At 41.6% G+C, this 12,693-nt stretch overlaps 1 protein-coding gene across 6 annotated transcripts in view; it reads left to right on the forward strand.

Moving 5' to 3' along the window:
* Positions 1 to 12,693, forward strand: part of chl1b (cell adhesion molecule L1-like b) — a 48,263-nt gene that overhangs the window by 15,020 nt on the left and 20,550 nt on the right. Inside the window, exon 1 of one of the 6 annotated variants that reach the window (XM_062463772.1) lies at positions 7,535 to 7,687. The exons of the other annotated variants lie outside the window; for them this stretch is intronic. The gene's annotated coding sequence lies outside the window, so the exon portion shown is untranslated. Of the gene's footprint in view, positions 1 to 7,534; positions 7,688 to 12,693 lie in introns of those variants that run through there. 6 annotated transcript variants of the gene reach the window in all.

Raw genomic sequence — 12,693 nt, forward strand, 5'->3', positions numbered from 1 at the left:
ATGAATTTTCATGAGAATAGTCGAGGGACCTAACCTATTTTTCGCGTTAATATCTTTTATAAGTCGCAAGAACAACTGTTAACTAAACTGGGGGGGTGAAAATACTTCTTGCTTGCTCCTTTTTGGTGTGCCATTTTGTTAGTTTGCACCAATTGAGAACTGTAGTACCAATGGTGTCAGAGCCTACTACCTCTGACAAATGTAAAGGCTGTTCTTTAAAGTATACGTCAGGCAACTTGAGGTTAAAGGCGGAGTCCAGTTAAATATTTGCACATGCAACCACAATTCTGTGCCATTGATATTGTCACAACAACAAAGATTGTCTAGATTTTTAGTAGTACATAGTGACAAAGAACGTCCTTTATTCAGTCTGTAGTTATGGTTTCGTATGATCTTCCTTTATAAGAATATAAGATGGAAAACTTCATTCATCCTTTTAGTCCGTTAATCTTAGCATACACATCAAAGGATTTTTTGTTGTTGTGATGCTTCTAGAACAACGACCCGTTGTGGAGACCATGCTTTCTGTTCAATATCCAACTACTGCACTGTACTGTACCATGATAACCCAGCTGCTCACAGTTAACACAGAGGAATTGGTATCAACCCTGGGAGGGGCATTATCTTGGTCGATACTATCTTCCTCTAAATAAGCCCCTGAACCATTCCCAAAGATCTCCATTTCCATTTCTCAACAAATCTCATACATACGCCTTAATTTCATTAATCTAACTACAGTACTTTCTTTAAGAAACATGAGTACTTTGCCTATATACCATAAATTCTGAGCTCACTCTACAGATGGCATATCACCACTAATGAGCCCCCCTCCTGGCCCTATGCAGCCCCCTTCTCTCCCCAGCTTCCGTCTACCCATGATGACCCATGGTAGTTTCGATTTTATGATTGAGATCATTAGATTATAACCCACTTATCTTATATTCTACACCAGGGTAAAAGAGTTAAATGCTTTTGCAATGTCTGTTGGGTAACATTTAGATGGCCCCTCAAGAATCTACACCAGGGGTTTCCTGCAGCCCAACCACTTAAACCCTCTTGAGACCTCAAATTACTTGCTTGTTGCTCATGTGAAGGGCAGACCTTTACCAAGCACTTACCTTTTTGCCACCCTGTCATCGAGACTCAAGAGAGTGGAAGACATTACACACAACTGCTTAGTATACCGTACAGCTGCCTCCTACGCGTGCCTTCCAAATGTTACAGTATGTCAGAAATTATTTCTGATTCCCGATTCAATAGTTGGAAAATGAATAAATATTTAAGGTAAAATCCATGGATTTTTCAGATATGAATGCTGTAGTCCCAGTACAACTGAACGGTTTGTTTATTTAACAATTGATAAATGATGCATTTTGCTTTTGTTTCAACTGCAATTGACGACAAGATACTACAGTATTATGTTGTGAGTGGCACATTGTCTCCCTTACAAGTGGAAAATTGACATCAAAGTTTATGACATATACTTCAAAAACATAATTTGAATCATTGTCAAATCAAATACAGACCTCTGTGAATGGAAGAAGTGAAGTGTTAAATTCTACTATGTGACTTTTAGAGCAGCAAACAACATAAAGTTTCACCCACACGCAGACAACAAAAAGCAACACTATTCTCTCTCTAGGCGGGGCGTTTGATGTGAGCTTGACAAAGGCAGCTCTCTAAAAGCCCTATTCACTGGGTTCTTTAATGCTCCGTGTGCCTTTCAAGTTTCCAAAAGATAACTTTCCGAGTGTGCGCAGTGTTTCAGTGAAGTAGACGTTTGTTTCATTGATGTGAGGGCGCTTTCAAGTGTAACAGACTCTCAGAGACTGAGACATTAGAGATCTTTTTAATAATTTGATTTTGAGAGATATTCTTCATGTCTCACGACATCAGATGTCTGTCTGGTTTAAGAAACCTTTTTGTTGTTCAAAGAATTCTGAGAATGAATTTCTATTTTTATATAGGCTAGTGTGATTACGGTTGTGTATAATCAGCCTTGTTCCATTTATGTTGATTCAGACAGTTTCACCACACACACTGTAGCTGAACTTTTTCTGTAGGTGGTTATTTGATATTGGACATACAATGGCCAGTAAGGAAATAGACGCATGTTTACTAGACCATAGGGTTTCTGACCACCAGATGTGCCCTGCAGGTGCTGTTTAATACTCCTCCATAAATCTCTTTGATACCATGTTCACTGTTGTTACTGCATCCATGGGTATTGCAGGTCTATTTGGAAGGTAATGGGAAACTTTCAAAGTGCGCCTGCTGACGTGATGTTTTCTCAACAAAACCCAAAGGAAACTTGTTGTTGAGTTGAATGATTATCTGCTTTGAATGACTCAAATCCAGCATACTTTCCCCAACAATATTCATGATAAAAATATATTGCAACTATAAGCCCTCTTGGTCAGAAGGGACATTAGCATGCTAATGCAGTTTCCTGCTCCACCTAATAGAGCTCTGCCTTCAGGCTCCTCTACCTGACATGAGCTAATTGGCCATGGGAAAAGGTAAGGCTGCACAATGAGAACCAAACCACCACGCCTTTCTCACCACGGCTGGGGACCCATGTGTATAGGCGACTATACCGTTTTGTTCTACACATAGTTGCTGTATGTTCTCACAAATGCACACACACAAATACTACCATATATATATATCAATTTTTCACAGGTTCTCACTTTCACTCAATTGGCCAAATATATATATTTTTTCTTTCTTACAAAACTACATCTGATTGAATCCCTTGATCCAGTAAACAAAAGCAACAGACCCTGAAGTTGCCTTTGCATTGCTTTACCCCATTGGAAGCTTCTACGGGTGCTGCTAGGGTGGTTGTGCAGCAGACCTATTGACCTGCATGCCAGTGTGAAGACACAGACACAGCCTCGATCCCACACACACAGATCTTTAATTCCCTCCAAATACTGGTCTGCCTTTTCCCTTTGAGGTGTGCGTCCATGTGAGACAGATCCCTGAGACATATTCCACTGCAGGATTAGTGGTGCAGCTCTGCAGACGGCCTTGCCTCTGTGATCCCAGGCTGATGGCAGACAGCACGCACCATACAAGGCCTCAGATCCTTACTACTTATCATAAGTGTTCTTTACTGAATTAGCTGCTGTCTTTCCCTTAATAGGACCAGAAGAGAAAGTCTGTTTTCTGGAAATAATTAATTTAGCTTGTTGGCTAAATCCGATGTGAGAACAATGGTAGCTGCTGGCTGAATGGATAGTGCCTGGAGTGGTATATGATAGGCCCCTTCTATCTGACAGGTGGCCTGCTGCTGGCTGACTGCTGGCTGTTGGCTGCTAGGAGATGGTGGAGATGATGATCTGCACTACTCCCTGCCTGCAGGATCTTTCCATTAAATTACAATTGAATCGCTCATTGTATGTGTGTGTGTATGCGTGTGTGTGTGTGTGATTATGTGAGTAGCCCTCCAACCATTTGGAATGCTGTTTGTTCTGGGTGGGTATGCTCTTCAGGTTGAGCTCAGTTGCTATGCCAACACATTTGAATGAAAGACAGCACAGTTATTTTAATGAATCGGTCTTTGGACATCTGTTTGCCCCAGAATTCTATGTCAACTGTCTATGCCCCCACACATCACAGGACTTGAAACCCACTCCTTTGTGTAAAGTGACCTTGTGGGGGGCATGTCTTATTGATTCCAGGGGTAAAATGATTAAAATGGGTTTCTAAGTGGACACTTCATCTGAACTTGTCGACAAGACTACTGTGAGAGGAGGTAAGAAATGACAGAGAGACACCACTCTTCACTGTCAAGGTTTCGGACAGCCATACCTGCTTAAAATGAGGTGACGTGGAATGATCCTTTTACTTATTTGAAAATATTTGGTTGTATTTGCATTGTAGTCTACACGCTGTCGGGATATCCTGCTTAATCATTGACCATACTACAGAATTACTCATCCTGCAGTTATGATGTAGGCCCATGTGGAACAGACGTTAGTTAGCACAAGGTGTTCAGTAGGTGTGCTAATCAGGAGGCATGATCCCTTAATCACTGGCATGATGGCTGGGCACACCATCTGTGAGCTTCGGATGTCTGCTTTTTGATAAAGCACTCCCTGCCACAGGACATGGTCCTTCTCTCAGAGCTGCAGACGTTACAAAGGACCACTCCCCTACCACTGAACTTTCCTACCTTAAGATCCACCTGGAACCATTTAATATGCTTAGAATTTATGGCTTTCTGCTGCACCATTATTTTTGTATGAAACAAATTGTAGAAAATGTAATTTAGAGCCTGTGCATAGTTGTTATGCACAATATGTACCCTGTTGAGTGGCCGACCTCCCTTGGATGCTGCTTGATTTATCTGGTGCTAGTTTTATGTATCAGACATTCTTTTTTGAGGGTTGTGCTGAAAAAGTCACCTATAAACCTGGATCTGGAAACAATTGAGAGAGACCATTAAAATGTCAGGGATAATGGAGAATGGAGAGCATATCAACACGGCCAATTAAATTGTTGGAATTTCATCTGCTTTTTATTTGTTGGTAGAGTTCACCTACTGTACAGTACCCAACAGAAATCCTGCAATTAAGGGCTCTGGATCAGGGTAAGTTCAAACAGAGGTGCATGTTGATTGTGATGGAATACTCTAACCGTGACCAAAAACACCAGAGAGATTCTTGTTCAGAAGAGCAGGGTCAAGTACAGCACCACTGTCAAGAGTCCGCAATGCATCAGCTCTGAAAGTGTTCCACCAACACTGAAGTGTTCAATGTGGTGATACACCAGGCCTTTGTCACCATGGCAACACACAATATGGATTGACTACTGCACATTCTGTGGAGATGTGGTGGCCTTCCTTTTTATTTGTCACATTCAGAGAAATGCATTTGATATTAGTACATATATTACTGCGCCTTTATGCAAATTTCAGGTTTTGCGCTTATCGCCCGTTTTGGACTAAATGACTTGCAGTTCAGTTTGGGTAGGAAATGGGCCGCCTGCCTGAAGTTCAATTAAAAGCCTCAAACTGTGTACAGTCTGCATGTCTGGCAACTGTGTGATCTAGTCTGAATTAGCCTTAGTGCTGCCTCAGCAGTCACCACTCTTCCCCCACTCAGGTTGTCCCCCATTGACCCAGCCTACTTTACCTTCCGTCCAAGCTTTGAAGTTCGAGCTAATTCCTGAGTATATCTCTCTCCGAGAGGACACGAGGAGATGCTCAGAGCTCAGCACTGAGGTCAAAGTGGGGTGGTTCTTCTTTTTGTCCTCTGCCTTTAGGACACAGAACATGGAACCGCTCAGCGATTGGGATGTGTAGCTCTAATGCTGTTTGATTTCTGTTCCATGCTGCCTGAGGGAACCTGGCAGTGAACCTGTTTAAATGAATACCACTGATTTGATAAGGTTATGAGAACTTGATCTTATACTGGTCAGATAGCTCTTGGAAATCACTGTTTGGAACAGATAAAAATAATCTTTTCACAGTGTGTTGTAAATGAAAGTGTAAACATTTTCTGTAACCGATATCAGTTTTGTGTTTATGTCACCTTGGTCACGTGTGTGAAACAAGAAACCTCAGCCAAAATCACAGTGATTCAAGCACAGATCCAACATTGTCAGGCTTTGAAATTATGACGCAACAAAATAAAATGCGACAGACAGTAAATCAAAGTTTGAATTGATTGACTCAGCTTTGGATGCTCTTCATTTACCATGACATTCTCCCAGTTGGCTCCATGGCACTTTTACAAATGACTCCAAGTGTAAATACATGTTTGCTTTTGCACCCCTCTGTAAGTCATGTCTAATTCATTGAGTCGGGGGGTGGGGTGGGGGGGTGGGGGGGTGGGGGGCATGGTTGTGTGAGTGAGCTGAGGAGGTGGAGAGCGAGGGGAAGAGGCAGTTCCCGGGGCAGTGCCCAGGACAATGTCAGGTTTGTTGGGCTTGAGTGCGTGAACACTAAGCTTTTCGGAACTGGCAACTTGCCCCCGGTACCTACCCGTCATTCTGGCTACCAGAGCCGCCCAACTCCAAGCAGTAAGCATTTGTGTAAAGTTCATAAGGCTTCCCTCTGTTTGTGTGGCCATAATGGCAGCTTCATCCTGCTGCTGCTCAAAGAGAGTGCTCATGGGCTTTGAGGGTCTGGCGCTGGCTCCACAGAGCATGTAAGGGTTCTCAGTGTCTGACTTTGGCAATCTGCTTTCATTATCTAAAGGCAAATGTCAGACAGTCCCTAGCAGCACATTTCCACTATTACAGCCATTCAGAAACGGGGGACTTTTTAGTGGTCACATCTATTGTGGATGTCTCTTTTAATGTCCTGCTAATATAGTTATTGAATGTCACAGAGTATGAAATTAATGTTGCCTCAGAATGTCATGCATATGAATTAATTAATTATGATTACATTTTAATGATAATATTATAGCCACCATATATTGGATAGTGTGATGTATTTAATGGACATTGATCCCAGTTGGTGGAATTTGAAATATGTGTGTTTAAAAAGGAAACCATCTCTTTCCCACTGTTTCCCAGCTGTCAGCATTTGCAAGGCACAAGTGCTAATAACCTTGCATAGGCCTGCACAAATGCCACAACGTTAAAGACTCCATTCCTTTGGTTGGTTTTGCAGCGGTTTTACGACCTGCATCAGCATAATTCAAGCATGACCCTTATCCCCTCCCCCTTTTAATTTTCTGCCTTTCTCCTCGTTAAAGCCCAAGACACAGACCTGAGTCCACACCATACATCATCCAGACTGGGGTGCACTCTCCCCTCCCCCCTGTGTCGTGGGAGAGAGGCTGCGCTTTTTGTTGGTCTGTGGAAGGCTTTTATCGACAGTCTCAGCACTCTCTGCTTCCCCCTGACAGGTCACACAGGCTCCACTTGGAGTCGCCAATCTGTGTCAGTAACCTGCTCTCAAAATCAGACACTCTCAAAACCCCAGTTTTGATTAACATGAGACTGGCTCCTCAGGTCAAATAAACAAAAACATTGGCAAGATTATCAAGTTCTAATAGGTCAAGACAAAACCTGTTCACAGATGTACTGTATACTGAATACCACTAGCACGTCCCTGACTTCTCTAGACTTCTCTAATACTTAAATACAATCTACAGCAGCATTAGGAATTAAGGAGCTTGTCCCTCCTTTACAAAGAGGATTGCTGTGTTTTACACTGCAGGAGCATACACTCAGCAGATCCTCCTCACTCTATGGGTGATTTATATCCTCCTGTTTCCCACCTACTGCTTACTGTTTGCGTGCATCTGTGTTGTCTAACATTATAAATAGCACTTAAGGGGTGTTCAGGTGCAGCAAACATGTGTGGCCGGACACTGAGAGGGGTGAGATGGAACTTGCATTCCTCTACTTTTCCTCTTTCCTTTGTACACACCCAGTGAATAGCCTTTAGATTGGGCTTTGTGGGAATGATTGTCAGTGGCTTAATGAGCTTCTTTGCCAAGCTAGAGGCTTTGGCAACATATGTGTCTACAGTGCCTCTCTCTCTCGATCTCAAGCTTGTGTGATTCAGGATCCTGCATGAACAGACGCATCCAGTGCAGTCCCCTGATTTTCCCCAGGACAGAAAGTTTGCCATTTATACTCTAATCTTCAATTGGATTTTATTGCCTGGAAAAGGAATGGTTGTTCTCACAAGGGACCAGAGCTGAGAATGAAGTTAAGTCTTGTAAGTATGGTGTCTTGTCTTGGGATCTGTCTGTACGCTCTGAACAGTGACAGTTATCTGAGCTTGTTGTGGTCTTTGCACGTGCAGGAGACAAGCTGAGAGGCGTTAAATAGGATCTCAAGAGCGGAAAGGAGCCACATGTCTGGATTTACATGTTGAATCTTTACTGTGGGTATCATTATTTTTCGATTTTTTACTCTCAGTCAACACTTTTTACTTCTGTGAAACTGATATATAAACAATTATTCATAATCACACGTCACTCAGTAATGTGAGGAAAACGCCTATACCGGTAGGTAGCCCTTTCAAATCACCACATACAAAAAGGGATGTTGCCTTATTGATCAAATATTGTATTTGATTATTTACAAAAAAATGCTCACCCCATTCCCATTTCTGTCATGTTGACCCTCACATCAACCCCATAAACTGACAGAGTTAAGTCAGGAATGAGTCACATATCCGACAGCTGTGTCGAACAGCTCGGCTTGAGGATGGTGTCCAGATGTCCTGCTGTACATCACAGGAAATACTACATGGATTTATCCATAATATGATGATATGACAAATGGATGCATACAACATATAACCAATGAATCAGAGACGTGAGTTTTATTGCATGATAAGAGTAAGAGGAAGGAATGAAAGTAACGTCATTTCAGTTTTAATTCTCGCACAATCCAGTACAGTTATGCACTCTTTCTCTCTCAATCTGTTTCTCTCTCTCTGCCACATTGATATAAACGTGTGTGTATATATCTATAAATACCACGTGAATATATCTATATATCACGTCCATATATTTATTTCACCATATATACGGTATATAGATAGATATATATATATATCTATATATAGTGTTGTGAGGGGCATCGAAAAATCCCGAGTTCTGGGAGGTAGTAAATTGCTTTAGACTTTGATGGAGGTAGGGATTTGGAGTATAAGTCCCATCCATCATGTCCTTCTGTGGCACAGTTGCATCCTGGGAAATTGCCAACATCAGTCAGATGGAGTGAATGAACGTGGTGAAGACCTTGCTGCATTGGTTCACACAAAATAATATCCCTGTCTCCACAGTCCAGGCTCTGAATACTCTGCTGCTGTGAGGTTCCCAGACTAATATGATTATTGTCCTGGGCAAGGAGCACCCCTCTGGTACTCAGAGCTTCAAAGAGATGTGAGCTGAGCAGAAATGAAAGGGCTTCACGTTTTTTCTTTTTTTCTTTAGACAGGTGCACACACCTTTTCAACGCTAAAACATGATAAAACCACATCATATAGTTATGACAAACTCATCACATCACACATATACCTTTTTGTCCCTGCTCTAAAATGTGGACTACAAGTTGTCTGTACATTGTCATTCAATTGTGTGATATGCTCTGGTGCTTTCTCAAAATTACACTGGCATGTCATTCAACACATAAATTATGCATTGCTATTTCAGGAAACAATTTACCATATCTTTGTAATGAAGAGAAATTGAGATTTTGTTTGAAAGAGAGTTGGCAGCAGGACTTTCCCTTCACCGTTTGTGTTCCTGCTGCGCTTTAATATGCTCAGCAGGTCTACATATTTCACTGAAACAAACATCTTACAGCATGGATCCAAACAAAGGAGGGACTCATTAAAATGAGAGAAACCTTCACCTGTGTTTTAATCATGAAAGACTCATTCAGCTGAGATTACAGTATATCCAGGTATGGAAAATGAACAGACAAAAGGAACCCTGGAAAGACAAGCTCTCTTCCTGTTGTTTTCCAATTTCTTGGCTTTCTTTATCAACAGTTCATTCATCTGACTTTTTTGTCATGTGTAAACCAGATGAGCTAAACCATTAGCACATGTTTCGCCAATCAATTGCTATAATGAATGTGTTACAATAATGATAAAAGACCAGACTATAAATAAACAAACGCTCTATAAATAAATAAAAGCTGTTCCACCATAGTTTATGGTGCTCTGAAAAGCGATGCCTCGACAGTCATAGAAGATGTAGTGTCACTGTAGGATGTGTCCCACACTTTCAGTGGTCACCACAGTTTATGTGGGGTCAGGAAGGTTGTTCTTCATCTCTCCACTTGGGACTGAGGTCATATACCCTGTAGTCATCTGTGAAACCACCACACATTGGTGTAAAGCCATGCCTCATTCATTTCCACAACCCAGAACCCCACCTTCCAACCCTGTGCCACAGCCACATTCCCAGTCTTAGTTTCCGAGTCCCATGCCCCAACACCTGCTCCTGCATAGGCTCCTGAAATATTAATGGTGAGATAATTAAACTGTCATGCATGCTAAAGTGGAGTGAAAGTGAGCCAAATCTCCATTAGATAAGCTTATTATTAAATATTGCTCTGACTTCCTAATCTTATTACGGGTCCTGTTTCTGTTTTGTTCTAGTTACTAACATATTAATAATGCATGGACTGCATTCATAAGCATGGGGAAGAACTATTTATCTACCTCTTTTTGCTAGTGTTCTGTCCACATAAAAAGGACATCTTAGCACATGCCTTCTATTTTCCATGCTTATTTCTAGTCTTTAAGAGAGGGAAGGGAAGTCCGGGAAGTCAGATGGCTGAGTGGTTAGGGAATCGTGCTATAAATAAGAAGGCTGCCGGTTCGATTCTTGGACGTGCAAAATGACATTGTGTCCTTGGGCAAGGCACTTCACCCTACTTGCCTTGGGGGAATGTCCCTGTACTTACTGTAAGTCGCTCTGGATAAGAGCGTCTGCTAATCACTAAACGTAATGTAAGTGTGTAGTTGTGGTTTAGAATGATAAAAATATGTATATTTTTCATTCTTTTTTGTGAACAAAACGGGCAGTTGTCCATTGTACTGTTAGTAAAAGCCTAGATAAAACAAAAAATGTATGTTCTTAATACTGGCGGCAGAAATGTGCTATAAGCTAATTGCTATAGCTAAAGTAAAAAAAAACATCCTGTTTTTTCAATTGTCCTTCATCATACTACGGTGAATCATTATCAGGATTGCGAGAGCAATGTGGAGCTGCTGTCTTCAGTCACAGCCGGTTAGTGAACAGAATATTTTAATCCAGTTTGACAAGTTGAGGATCTGCTTAATCCCATTACAGGCTGGTGCATAAAACTACAGTAGTGGCACACTCTCCTGTCTGTAGTGCTGCACTGCTTTGCATGTGAAAGAGACAGACAGCCCTACAGAGCGGCATAGGAACTTTGAAAAACTGTGTAGGGCACATCTCGTGTTTCAATTAATCATTCCATTGCAGTGAATGCATTAGAAAGATTGTGTGAAGTAAAAACATTTTGGTTCAGAAAAGTCTGTTAATAATAAATAAGATATTGTAAATCAGGGAATGGATCTGGGTCAAAATGTCATCCAATGCTTGATGGCAAAAAAATCTACCAATGGGTAGAGCTTATGCCAAAAGGAAAACGATCCCTCTAGTGTCTACTTTCAAAGGGTGATATGCAGAGTTGGGCAAGTGGCTGTCTTTATTTCAGACTGGAAACTGTGTGGTGAAAATGTGACTCTTCAGTCAGACAAACCAACAGGTGGAGAGCATGATGCAGAAACTCTTTAGCTCAGTCTGCCAGCTACATCTCTTCAGTTATCAGTAGTGTGTCACAATCATTCTACATGATCATTGTTTTGTAGATCTTGTCAGCAGGTCCTGTAAATGGGAAGCAGAGAGATAGAGGATTGTGTCTGTCAGTCAGTCAATCACTCAGAGTGGGTTTTAACCATGGCTTCAGATTGTACACGGTCCAGATTGATTCTGAAACCACATTCACCCAGTCTTCCACCATTCCTTCCTCCGCCCCTTCAACCTACAACTTCTGTCCTCTCTGAGCATTGGCTAAGGCAGGTCAGAGTTCATATTGTCCTTCCCACGACAAGCAGCTTTTAAAATCCTGCCAGCTTCATCAGTCTCAGGCACTAGAGATTGTTGCTGAAGGAGAGGATTAAGAACAGCCTACAGTCTTAAACAGGCCTATCCTTTAGCCCACACTGTTCTGGAAGGCCAACATCTCTTCTACTAGTTTAACCCAGTGTTTTAAGGTTCTCCCTCAACCAGATGGCCAAAATGGTTCTCGCTAAAGGCTCAACAAGGCAGAAAACAAATTAAATCAGATGGCATGTGTTCAAGCACAGTTTGAATCAAACATAATCCATCTAAGTGGTGTTAGGTTGAAAAAGGCTTTGGGCTGACACAGTTGGGTAAAAAGAGCACATTGCCTTTAAGGGATTATAAAAACCTTAGAATACTGGCCAATTAGCCCAGGGTCTTACCTCTGCTTCAAGTAACATAGATCACATTTATGAGAAATAGTGGAATGGGAACAGCAAATCACACATCCGGCATTTCTGGACTCTCAGTGATCATGAATTGAAAAGGAAGTTGGTGGTCTTTTATTGTGATGAAGAGGGAATCAGCCTTTTGGAAGCTCTGTTTCAGTTGCTCTGCCAGTGACATCAGTAAGGTCACTCAATGGGTAAAAACAACCAGTATTGAGTCACAAAGGCCCCAGACAGAGTTAATTCCATTAGCATGAGGCACAGAGGAAGGGTTCAGAGTGTACGTCCATCAGAAAACAGAAGGCTGCAAAGAAATCGACTCATTCACTCCTTGGTCAATTATTCAATTTCTTCTCATGAACTGGCCTTTGACCTCAGTGTTTCCTATCGAGTTTGTTAAATGAGAGAGACAATAAAAAATGGGGAGAGAAATAAAAAATCACACACGTAAAGAAACTGCTGTTTCTGTGAAAAGCTCTCTCACTGGACATGGTCATCTACAGGGTTTGTTTTACTGCTGTTGAAATATAAAAGCTTACTGTAACAGGGCACAAATCCCTTTTTGGGGCTTTAATTGGATGAAACATCATCCTAAGAAAAGACACCAGCTCCAATTAGTTGTAATTACTGGATTTGTATGCTTGTGATGATAAGTGTTAACTACCGTATTCAAATTCCCAGTGTGCTCTCTGCAGACTTCCTGCTGACTTTGAGAGTTA

The sequence above is a fragment of the Osmerus eperlanus genome, chromosome 1 (genome assembly GCF_963692335.1).
Source record: "Osmerus eperlanus chromosome 1, fOsmEpe2.1, whole genome shotgun sequence".
NCBI lineage: Eukaryota > Metazoa > Chordata > Actinopteri > Osmeriformes > Osmeridae > Osmerus > Osmerus eperlanus.